The sequence below is a fragment of the Argopecten irradians genome, chromosome 13, assembly GCF_041381155.1.
Source record: "Argopecten irradians isolate NY chromosome 13, Ai_NY, whole genome shotgun sequence".
Lineage (NCBI taxonomy): Eukaryota > Metazoa > Mollusca > Bivalvia > Pectinida > Pectinidae > Argopecten > Argopecten irradians.
The window spans coordinates 7,681,865-7,695,815 of NC_091146.1; positions in this window are offsets into that span (position 1 = coordinate 7,681,865).

Below are 13,951 nucleotides of genomic sequence, written 5' to 3' on the forward strand. Positions count from 1 at the left end.
GGCCAAAATGCACATTTATTTGACTGGACTATAAGACTTTAGTCACACTTTTCGGACAAATGACAATGCAGCAGTTGTCCGTAATTATTAACTCGTAATGATCATGTATAACTATAAATACTCAGATTACAAATAATAACAATAAATACGTGCTTGTTATACATAGTGTATAAAAGTAAGCAATACAGAGTTCAGCGAAAGTTTAAATTTAGTATCAACAGTTTACTGTGGTAAAGCGCTAAAATAAATCGTACGCTAAATTGAAGGTTTTACAGCATGTCTAATTAATGTTACGCTAAGGTACGACAGGTCATTTTTAGACCCATATTTGAACGCAAATGAGGAAAATAAATTTAATGCATTGTTTGTGTCCAGTCTACATATGCACAGTGTTTGCGAAGGCACCGGTTGTTATTGATTGACCATTAGAAAATGGTGAATGGTTTGGTGTATAATTTGAAAGATAATAGCATTGCGAAAATATACCATGAATAAATCAATAAATTTAGATGGTTCTTTCTAAGTAATTGAAAACAAAAATATGAATGTCCATTGGATCAAATTTGAATCCAAATACATTAACAAAAGAAACTATACTAAAGTTAGACCTTAATTAATACTTCTGTAACATAAGTGTCACAGATGAGGCAGGTATATCACTCTTACTGTCGTTGAACCCTATCTGTGAAAGACTATACTACTGTAGCGAGAAGCGGCTACTACCGCTGGAAAGAGCTATAATTTTCCTTTCAAAATCATTCTATACCATCTATACGAAATCCTGTCCTAGGACTTACCAGCCCCATTTACAAAGAACATTTCTCGATTTTTGATGTTCACATAATTAATATGCATGTGTCTCCTGCTCGTAGTATATAGATGAGCGAGACCAAAACTTTGATTAAACGTGTTGATCATACAATTAATTAGTGATAATATATTTTATGTTTAATTTTGCCCCGCCCACCTTATAAACGTATCATCCAATGAGAAAACATTTTTGATTCTCGACGCCACGGAGCACTTGTCTGTGATCATATACTATTGATACTTGTCATACTTGTATTCCACTTTCGATGTTTACAGATAGGGTTCAACGGCAGTAAATGTTCTCAGTTGTTTGATTTGGGTAGTAGTTTTCCAATGTAAGGACATGGTTGATGTGTACTTGTATCAGACAAGTAACTGTTGTAAGAGTTAGCTCTTACGGAAAGTCAGAAATAAGGACCTTGTGATAGGCTGAGAACGTACTTTCACATTTTACTTTTTGGCATTACTGATGACTACTTATCCAATCAATTTCTATTGATAATCTAAATGTGTTTGTAACAAGTGTTTCCTCTACATACCAATAAACGGTACATGTACATATCAATTAAGATAAATATTCCTATTCATTTACATACACGTACTTGTTTCAACAAACAATTTCTTATAAGCCACAGAACCATTGTGTATTATTTTGTATCAAGCATTCCTTTAAAATACATACCTTTCTCGTGAGCCAAGAGAAAAAGACGACACCGCCATACCAGATTTTTGATATGGTAAAAATGACGTTATTCCGGTGAATGTAACGTCATTGTTTAGCGGGTCTGAATGGCGTTTCATTAACCGGAACCTTAAACTTCTGGGTCAAGTATGAAAACGTTCCGCCAGATAGGCAGATTAAGTATTTCGTGTTGATGGATAAAGCATTTTGTTTTATAGGATAAAACATTTTGTATTGATTGATAAAACACAAGTTTATTGGGCAGTAGTTATCCGTCAGTATGTTGGCAGCAGCAGGATAAGTACTATATCACCCCAGCATGCAGCCGAAGACACCGAGCAACATACCCCAAACGGTCACAAAGTCATGAAGGTAACCCAATCAATATATGATAATAAATATCCCTGGGGATGTATGGCGTGGTTCAGGACACAGTTTTGGGAATGTTTTATTGATGGCATTCAGCGTAGTTAACGTAGTAAAAACGATGTCGGACAAAGTGCTTTACCATTTAATAACGTTGAGCAAATTGGCCTATAGTTAGGCTGGAAGCATTCCGCCAACTCAATGTACAAATGCTTAAGTATCGTTTACAGTCATATATCAAAGAATATTGTTATAGAATACAAGACGTATTGAACGCATGGCTTACTAATGGTGCCATCGGCATAGAAACCAGACATGTAGAGAAGTGGTCATTATTCCAGGATTGCCAGTTGGCCATTTGGAATATAGCTTTTTTTTGTTAATTGGAACTTCTGCTTAATTGTAGCGTTATGTATTGATATTAGAATAACTCCACAAACATGGCAAGAAATGTGTCACAACTCTACCCAATCTGGAGTGTGTAACATTAAGAGTATAAGTGGACTATAGGCATGTTAGTTTTTTTTCTTTGCCTTTTTATCATGTTACATGTATCTCGGTGTAGGTGTTTTTGTTGAGAGCTCGAACGCGCGTCGCAGTGTTTAATTGTGTAAATGTGATGACAAAGTCCTTAAACAAACATCATTCTACTTGCAGTTATGTACATTGTATGTAAGTTACAAATATTGATTTAACAATATCAATCAAACGCAATGTCGATAGGTAAAAAAATTAAAAAAAACAATGTTTTTGCAGTATGCGTTTCATGTTGTTGATATCAATGTAGAAAATTGTTCAGCGACATAACTAACCGCATAGTTATTGACTGAATATAATATATGTCAATAAAATATATTAAAATTTACTTACTGCACGATCTGGTATCTATGGAAATACAATAAACTAGTATAAACTAAGTGAAGGATTCGGAGAGGGGAATGGATTTTACTAATAATATCAACATTTACCATTATATATTGTATATTTTTTGTAATATGTGGTTAGATTTTACTTTAGTCACTGAATTGTCGCTTCCATTTTAGCTTCATATCGGTATATCTGTGTTGGCATATTTTCATAATGTGATATGTACCTGTTCTGATCCCGACATGTCTTTTTTAACCTGGTAGCATATTGTCTATAATGTCGTTTATTTTATGCAATATGATATACAATTTTCAAATCACCAACCATTATGTGTTCTATACATCTTGTTCGAATCAAATTTCTTTTATAATTATGCAAACGTTTTTCTAAACCGTTTGAATTCTAACAAAAATATTTTTCACTGATATTTTTTAGACCACAGTCACAAACGATTAAAAAATACTGTTAAATACTGTTCATAAGTATTCGAACTTTATATTTGCATCTTTATTTTAAGTTTGATACATTTCCAAACCGCGTCTCCCAGTGGCGGCATATCCAAAGCATTTATCACTTCCGCTAGACCTCACTGTCTATAAATGTGTGGCTAAATCTCAATAGATTCGCCGGTCACTGCATTAATAGGTTCACAAAAGTAGATCTCAAAGGTTTGCCCTCTCCGACTTATCTTCAGACCCAGTCTGTAATAATTCACCCCAGACATGTACTGACTTTGCCTATATCATCTAATCCTTAACGTAATGCTCATTGCAACATCTTGATCCTTTGGATAATTGCATCTACGTACAAGGACCGATATATATTGTATCTACAGGGAAAGTGCGCGTGTACCTCTATGCTCAATTCAATGACTAACCGTTTTTAATGATGTGCAAGCGGACTTGTATATTCCTGCGCAATCATTACGATTTGTTTCGGCACTAGGAGGCTTAAGGTTGGGTTTTGCTTATTACATTAACGCTCTATTAACATCCAGGACCATTTAAGGAAGGTCTGTGTGCAAAGTATTGCAATGCATGAATTTATGTTTATTTTGGGAGTGCGCGGTATTTTCGTGCATGTTGTGTCGCCCCTTTGTAATACTGGAATCCTCACCTCGTTTATAGTGCTAGCTCATTGAATCATAATGGTGATAACAGGTCATTCATAATTTACGTTAAGAAATATTGGTTATATTTGATTTAATATATTTGGTAACGATACACAAAATATTGGTTATATTTGATTTAATATATTTGGTTATAATACACAAAATATTGTGATGATGCACTGCCCATTTCATTGGGTTAACCATAGTACGTAAACTATAATCCCCTAATATCATCTGTATATTATGAACAGAAAATCTTTGAATATACGGAAAAAAACTAATGTAGACCTATTGCTATCTGACTGTGTCCGACCAACGTTTTTGGTATGGTTTTATTAGTTGAACTTCCCATTAGTTCCCAGCTGTTAGTACCAGCTGTTAGTACAAGGCACCTGCCCCACATGGGATTCGAACTCGCAACCCAGATGTGGAGGGCTTGTAGTAATATGTCCGAGTCAAGTAACCACTCGGCCACCGCGGCCCCCTAACCAACGTAATATGCATGATGTGATGATATACCGTATCTTTGTTGTATAACAACAATGTTGGTGAATCAGTCAAGACCGTGACACAACGATGTTTATTACCTATGTATACGTGTAAGTGTACTGATATGATCTGCCAATGCACGTGTAATGGACACGTCAGAGCCATGATAGAGGTCGTGACCCCTATCTTAATGACAACAATAGCCTGTCCATTGTTCCTGGGCATACATATATATATAACAATGTGGTTTGACGGATTGCTGTATCGATTTAACATATAGTAAGATGGAACCGTATGTTGGAAATCCTTATATCTAAATCTATTGTGTAAGTGCATAAAAAACCAAACAATCAAGTCTTCTATATTTTATATCAAATTTGCTTTCTCATATTTAGTTTCATTGAAATGGGAGTTCAAAAGTGTAAAATGATATGACTGTATACTCGTGTTTTAGCTATTGCCAACCTAAGATACATAATTGAAATAATACGTTAAACACTACATTTGTATACACACAGCAGACAAGATAACTATTTTCAGGGAATGTTCTCTGATATCTATGACAATTTAAAGAATGAAACAATCATTTGTTTCCATACACCAAATAATAATTAAACTTATTGCTATTTTACCCCTTCTATTTACTCAGAATATCAATGTTTTACCTCGGTACCTATATTATTATTGGAAAAATAGGGTTTTTTCGTTGATTTTGCCAGATATAACACGTCATAAAGCAATTAAAATTTTAAATTAATTTGTATAAAAAAAAAGATTTTTTCTACTTGTTTTACCATTTTGATATTTGTTATTTGTTGATAAGTTTGGACAATTTATTCTTCAATATCAATCATATCAAAATGTCCACTTTATTTGCTTTATAATCAATATTGTATCGTATATAACAATGTGTAATTGAAAATAAGGTATCAGTAATAATTTAGTGAACGAAATGAAGCATAATACGTATAACAATTTTAACCTAAATATGAATTTAATAGAAGTATAATTGTGATGTAATTTTAATATGAATACGTCATACAAATAAAGGCAATTCATGAACAATTCCAAAATATTTTTACAGCACTACCAAAGATACTTCTACTACATTGGAACCTCACTAGAACACATCTTTTCTCAACAAATGTCTTCTAGTCAGGAAATGCTTTTCATTTTCTGTTGTTACATCGAATTGAATGTACACTTGCCATGTGTTGGAGATACTGCCGTATTCCTTGGTGTGTCCCTCCATTGTATAGAAACATATTATAATTCTGACACTGTTTGTCCTTGGAATTAATGACTAGTAAAATGATAAACATTAAACTAAATACAATGAAATGCCACAAGCAGCAATTATATCACAGCTGATTAAACGCCGTCACATTGAGCTATCTAGAGAACAAAGCAGTGCTAGAGGGAAATGGTATCTGAATTTACCGAGATGTCGGCTGTTACATCTATACTATTATCACAGAACAGTGACGCTGTTGCAATGTGTGTCTGTACCTGGTGACGGATCCCGAAGGATAGGCAACTTACCAGTCAGGTGATGTATCGAGGGTACGACACCCATGAGGGTGTCACTGTCTGTGCTGACAAGGTTTTCGCAACACAAGTCGCTCATTCCCCAGTCTCGATAGATCTAGGTTTACACTGGCGTAATAGATTGATATATATTCTTACACAGGAATTTACAGAAAAAAAAGATGGAAGTAATATAATCATTGTTAACAGATGAAAGGCTAAGGGCATCTCAGGTTTCTGTTGTACTTTAAGTTTGTTAAATGCTATTGGGAATGAATGTCTATTATATTACTTTTTGTAAGTAGCTCTCCAAAATTCAATTCATTGTATATGATGGTAAAGAGTTAAAACTAATTTAAAAGTTTTAGTGCACAAGGGTTGACCATCATACACAGACAGAAGCAGCATGGTTTCAAAAGTTTAATGGAATCCAACCTAAATATGTCATAGACCTTGGCTTGTTGACCCAGACTTTCTTTTTTGTTATTGAGATTTAACAAAGACAACTTAATGTATGAAGAATGTATATAGAGATTTTTTCTGACCACATTAACTTACCACTCCAAAATGTCTTATGCTCAAATTTCGTCTCAATTTATTGAATTTGTATGACGTTGGGTGTTATAATGCTATTTATTGTTGTGAACAATGCCATAAGAGCACGCCTACGTTTACTTGTATTTATCAATAGTATTATCTGTTGGATAACACTGTGCGTTGTTGTCAAGTTTTCAGGTTTTCAATAAGAATGGTACAGACGCAACAGTGATTCGAAATGTAAAATCCTGTTATTTCTGAAAACCTGTAATTACCTAGAAAACTGGAATAGATTCCGCTACCTTTTATATGAGAGCATAGCAGTCCAATGTTTCTCAAATACGTTTCCATGGTAACTGTTATTGAAGCATGTTATGTCTGACAATATAGATATCCATATGTAACAAATATTTACCAAGTTTGACAACAAATAATAAGTTAATAGCCGTTTTACAAAACCTGTGTATAATAGCTTGGTTACCAAAGTAACCGGAATTTCGGCAAGGAAAGCATGCGTAGATGTCTACACATGTCCCCATGTGCTACCAAGTGTCCGGTATACCAGGAACAGCCAATGTTTAAAATTTTGTTTATAGTTTTTCAGTTACCTAAACATCTTGACGGAGCTTTACCGTGCACAGTGGGAAGATTTGAATACAAATTAACAGAAGGGGCCAAGTTTTTCATTCCCAGTTTGACTAATATAAAACTAGAGAAAAGCTAGAAACAAATTTGTTACCGATGTGTACAGCAATGGAGTTTACATTTCAACCGTATGTTACGGAGGTATTTTTAGTTGTTTATATAAATAAGAGCTTTAATTTCGCTACATTCACAGCTCCATCAAACAATATGTTTTATCAAAATAATTTTATATATTATAGCATGTCGTATGGATGACAAATGTATTGTAAATAATTTGCCAAAAAATAATCTTAAAACAGTAAATCGGCAACTTTTACAACCGCGAAATTTTATAGTAAACTAAAACAATGTTGTCACTCTAAATAATGTAGGCAGTACATATAACAAGGACATAGTCATTCAGATCCCCCGCCAATGGAGATATCAAAGCTGAAGTAAGTTTGATTGTGGAGACTTATGAAAAAGGAAGTTGAGCTAAAGAAAGATGGAGTATAATTCAAGTAGAGCGGGGCTGCAATTGTTGAATCAGGTATACAGCCTTGACATTTATATTAGACTATATACACTAAGATGGGTGGAGTTTTGCAAATTAACATTTACCATTTACCATGATATTTTCAGCAATGTTTCCATGGTAACGGAAAAAGTGCAAAAAATGAAAACCTAAAAATAGCAAAAGGTACTAATAGACCATAAAAAGAATGTGTCTATGAAGTTTCATGGGAATATCTCTGCTGGTTTTAGAGTTGTGCTCCGGAAACGATTCTTACACAAAAAATCTGCCATTTTCAGCAATGTTTCCATGGTTACAGAAAAAAGTACAAAAATGAAAACCTTAAAATAGCAAAAGGCACTACTAGACCATAAGATCAATGTGTCTATGAAGTTTCGTGGAAATATCTCTTATGGTTTTAGAGTTATACTCCGGAAACGAACCTGGTACAAAAATATATTTTCAGCAATGTTTCCATGATTACGGAAAAAAATGCAAAAAAAAAAAAATGAAAACCTAAAAATAGCAAAAGGCACTACTAGACCATAAGACCAATGTGTGTATGAAGTTTCGTGGAAATATCTCTACTGGTTTTAGAGTTATGCTCCGGAAGCAATTCGTACGAACGGACGAACAGACGGACGGACGGACGGAACCCATTTGTATATCCCCCGCCAACTTCGTTGGGCGGGGGATAAAAACAGCACAAGTTGTAATATTCCTGATTACATAGAAAATGTTGTTGTTTGCCAATATTCTGAAAATAAATTATTATTTATCTGTTTGGCGATGTCTTAGAACGTAAAAATTAATCGAGCAAAAAAATGTTTCAAACAGTAGAGCTATTTCGCGAAATTCAATCGCCAGAGAAAAAATACTAGGTACGGAGATGCAAAATTAAGTTGCGACGAAAACAAATCCATTACTAGTAATAGGAATTGTTTTCGGAGAAATTCAAAATACGATGGTGCAATCTGACTGAGCAATTTGTATTTACTGCTGTAATTACAGCATTTGACATATCACATGAAAGAAGACGCTTAGAAAGTTATAACACTGCGAATCAATATAATTCCAGACTCAAAAACTTGACATAAGATACTCTAAATGAATGATATAGTATTTCAGCCATTTGGTCTGCCATAAATGTTCTGCACAAGCTCCGCATAGTCGAGACTCTAGTGGGGGATGGTAGTTTAAATTACAAATTGCTTCAACGTTTATCGTAGGTTTTGTTATCATTAAAATAATTATCTTATAAGATTATGAAAAAAACACATACTATTATGGGTGATTTGTCAACCATGTCCTGTATTCAAGGCTTTAAAATTGTCCCTGGTACTCCATTGCATAATCGTACATGGCGACTTCCGGAGAAGTTTTTGATCTTATTTTTTCCCTTCCCCATTGACCTTTATCCCAGCTTCCTCGAAACGTCATATTTACCTCCGGTGTCCCTTTGATGAAAAATGTGTTATGTTTTGATGCAGAGACGCAAAACTGGGGTGGCTGAATACTGGCGTTTTTCTCATTTGAAAATGCAAAATTTTATTTTATTAACACGGTAAAAAAATGTCTGCAAAAATTTAAAAGCTTGAATTGGAAAACTAAAAAAAGCAAAATCTGCAGTTTTGGTCCGAATGACAAAAATCATGCTTAAAATGATCGTATTTCATTCATCACCTCTTGTTGTGGCCAATATCACGACAAAACGTCTTTGATGTTAGAGCAATAGGCTGTTGACACAGGGAAACTCATTATACATGCATACCGGTGTTTGCACTGATACGAGCCGTCAATGCACGTGTAATAGATTCATTAGAACCCTGATAGGGGCCGTGAACTCGCACAAAAGCCCTCGAATCGTTCTTATGGTTACTGCGTTGCAACAACAGAGGGGATATAGATCGATCGATTCAACCGATTGTACTAACACATACGTGGAATATGTCCTGATTTCCCCCATTGACACGTAATTTATCGTACTAGACGGAATCCGATATTCACGGATTATTAATGGATTAACACCAAATTGTAATAGCATTATTTAGCGCAATAAAATAAAATTAAATAACATATATTTTGTATAAGCTCTTCATATAGTGAAATATGAACACCAATATCAGATATTGTAAATAGTTACACTAATTATGAGCAGCAGCGAAATCAATCAGATATAATATGGATATCTCAAGGTTAGTCTTGGTTGATATATACACACAAAATATGACATGGGAATTAACTTCATGTTTGAGTGATATTTCAAAAACTGTAAGTAGTCTTAACGACGGCTGTCAATAAATAATTGATTTTGAAATGTTTTAAAAACACAATGTCAAGTACCAAAGAAATATCAAAGTTATAATGGTAAGTTTTCACGTTTATTGATTTAGTCTTGTCATTATTCAGCAGAACGGACATATATATATATATAACGAATCAAATTTACAGTCAACTGTTCGTTGTCACTATAATATGACAGGAACAGAAATCCCGTTCGGTGTTTTGACAAAATATGACAGCGAGATAATAGTATGGATTGTCACGTAATTGTCTATGACGGTGTGCCAAGTCTTTCCTATTTTGATAGACCGCCTAGTAAATACTACTAGTATATTACTTTAACGTAGTACCGGGGTGATATATATAAACTGTAATACTCATCAATGTGTCCGTTAACACAGTTGTGTGTTTGGATACTCTGGTATATCGGTATTCTGTCTCTTTGTAAAAGTGGGACTTTTGCCATTTTATTGTTCTATTTCACGCATGTCGCCATAGACACCGTTCGACAACCCAAACTCAGTCAATTTAGAGTGACAGCGGACAACGCAGTCGTTCCACTCAATTTATACTCAGCGTTCATCAGGTTTAGGGACTATGTAAACCACAAGATCTGCCAGGTTAGTAGACTTTGGTAGACTCAAAGCTTTCAACAAAGGGTCGAGCGCTCAACTGAAAACTAAAGGTCAGGCGGTGTTTAGATAGACATTAGAAAGTGCAAATTAGTGAAACATAGGGCTGGTCGCCTTTGTCGATCATGTAATAGGACGGCAAAACTTAATTTGACGTTCTATCTTGCAAGGCATTTGTGTTTACAAGAATATATAAGTTTGTAAAAAATATACGAAGTATTTCATCAGAAGATAATCAACGCAGTATTGATATCGCGTGGTACGAAGGGTGCTTAGCAAGGCGATGCTATGGTGATCTTGTATCACAATAGCTATTGTTTTATCATCACGTGGTGTATATCAAAGACTTTGTAGAGGACCAATAAACGTTCTGTGATGTCATTCTGTCCTTTCACAAAATAATAGAATGTTTCTTCCTTAATAATATAATTTTAAAGGATTTTATCACGATGGTTGGTACCACAATATGCCGCCTGTGACAAGTGTTCTCGAGTAGAACAGTGCAATGTGTCGTTCACATGAAAGAGCAAGTATAACTGTTCACATATGTTACAATTAAAGACAAATACATAACAAAAGTGTTGTGATGATAATCTACATGTTATACGATATGACTTTGATCACAACAACAGTCGAATATAGGCATCATGTGTTATCCACATCCATTGTCCGAGGAATCCGCGAAATAAGCCAATTGCTGATCCGTTGCTCTTATATTCCAGAACATGACATGAATAAATGGATTCGCTGTTACTTGAATCTGGCTTTGCTTTTTAAACACTTAATACAACTTCCTATAATGTACTTATTACGAACACATCTTTGTCAAAGGTATATTATACTCATTTCTATAAGTTACATATATGTTAAGACCTACTTTCAAATAGCCCACCCATTAAAATAATGCCATTGGAGCAATACGGTCTTACTATTTTACCAGTCATGAATCCTGCTATCCCCTTAGATACATATAATGCGGTTGATGAAAAAAAATTCAGTGTGCGATGTGCGTTTAGCAAAAGAAAGTATAGTACAGAAGACACGCTTGTTTCTTCGACTGTTCTATGTCTTTCAGGTAGCCCAAGTGAAAAAAAAACAGTAAAAAACCAACAGCCACAACACGAACTTACTGCAGTCTCCCAAAACACTCAAACACTCACGTATGACACCGCATATACAATATACGTTCAACGTATTTAATTCAGATTTAAACAGCATTAAGTATAGTTGTATATCAAGAATCGTTTATGAGAGATTCCCTTGTTGAGGACAGCTATTTTTGTTGTTCTTTCTACCAGTATTCCGAGGTTTTTTTTTTATATATTTTTTTTAAACTTTCATTGTCAGCTTTAACTAACTCTGAATATTGATATGATGTTGATTTAAATAAGAGCAAAATAAAATTTGACAAAACATTAATATTTGGTATATTTATGCTATTTGTCTTGGTGTTGTAATATCAACTTCATTTAGAGTCTTTTGATCAGTTCAACATAATGATATTATGGTCATCAAGCACCATCAACAATAGTTTCTAACGAGTCTTTTAAACATCCGACTATTTACATGACATCTAAGTCGTTAGTACGCTGACGAACCTTCGACACGTGTGTTTGTAGACACGTCAATAAAATAGCCATAACGACTATCATGCTTCATTAGGCACGGCAACAGGGTGTGACCGTCATGCCAGGAGTTCATCCGCTACACTCCGCGTCTGTCATAGCCCTGTTACGCCGTGCTTACCTGTCCTATCGATCTCAGTGAACGCGTGGGGATTGTATCACCAGTCATCGTTTTATCTTTCCTGAAGATCGAGCAGCTATATCGCTCGTGAAATCCTAATTATCGCATCCCCTGTACGTCTGGGATACAGCCAGCGTTCACTGGTTCGGTTGTATCAGAACAGAGCAGGTCGGGGAAATTAACAAGTCGAGAACATGCGTGTCGATGTCGAGTTCAATATACATAAAGCAATAAATCAACTCTTCATGAATGTCTTTTTATTAAGGCCAAATCATTGACTTCACAAATAATGTGACGTGACAATGCACATACGTTCACAGAAAAAGTGCCATTTTACTAAGGCCCTTTGAGTCTGGGTTCTGGTACATTTTTATTTCTTCTATTTTATTACGTTTTTATAGATATGTGTACTCTTTGGGGATATATCATTTTTATATTTTATTTGTATCAGCACTGGATCTTTATTGAGGTTACTAAAGTTCACAAAGACAAAATGATGTTGAAGTTGTCTACACACAGGTCTTACAACTCAACGTATATCTTCGGAGGCGTTAATGTTGTAATTTTCATACAATAATAGCAGTTACATCAATTCACATTTGTTGGTCTCTTCAAATACATACGTACACTACATCAGTCGATTGATTTTCCTCTCAGATTGAATTCATATTGGATATATAAAGTATCAGCCTCCAATTCGGTCTATATATTGTGTTATACTGACCATACATTTTTGGAAGTGAGTGATCATGTTATTCAACAGCGTCATTATTAATTTGATTCGTATTTTGTTTTTCACTTATTTTATTGTCAAGATATTTGTATTTTAGCATCAAAATATATCAAAGTTAGCCTTAATTATTATATCTATTATCGTGGAACTCCAGATTTCTGAGGGACTCTTTTTCATTTTATCTTAGCCAATCCGAGACGGCGTTACAAACGATTGCTTTATTTCGTACGTTGTGAAATGTTCACCCTTGTACATTACATATAAACTTTAAATACGATAACTTTCTATAATACTGTCTTTTTATTGAAGGTTTGACTACATGTATTTATATATAATATTTTTTGTTACTAATACCCGATAACATGGTTAGGATAAATAGAATAATTGCTTATGCAAATGCACAGACAATAATAATAATAAAGAACCATTTGTTTTACCAATTACAGTATCAATAGTACGCACTGAAACTAAGAGTTAGCGCGGGTCATTTCAGCTTGTGTCTTGAAAGCCTGAAAACCTTGCTAAAAAGGTATATACAGATTCACATAACGTTTATTTTCAAAATCGACTTGAAGTGTATGTATGTAAGTGATATACCATGCTGATAGTGTTTACACTCGGTTGATCAAGGAATACTTACGCATTTTAATCCCGCTGCAAACATTTTCATTTCGTATTTAATCTCTATTAATATATCTTGTACATCGTTAAGGAGCCGTTAACGGTGTCTGATGTTAAATAAAAGATAAATGAAAGGGACCCCGTGTTTGGGTGTGTATATTATCCCCCTAAATGTTATATTGATATCAGTTCGGTGATATATTCAATATGTAATCAATGTTTGACATCGCTACGTTTTCGTGAAAAGGATTTCCATGTGATCCATTCAATAAACCAGGCGGAATCAGGATATTCCGGATTGTAAAGTGCATACATACGTAGGCACACAATAAAATGCGTCTTGATACTTTCGCAAAACATTCAACCTCCATTTTGTAAAATCAGGAAATCACAATGATGTGACGACAGA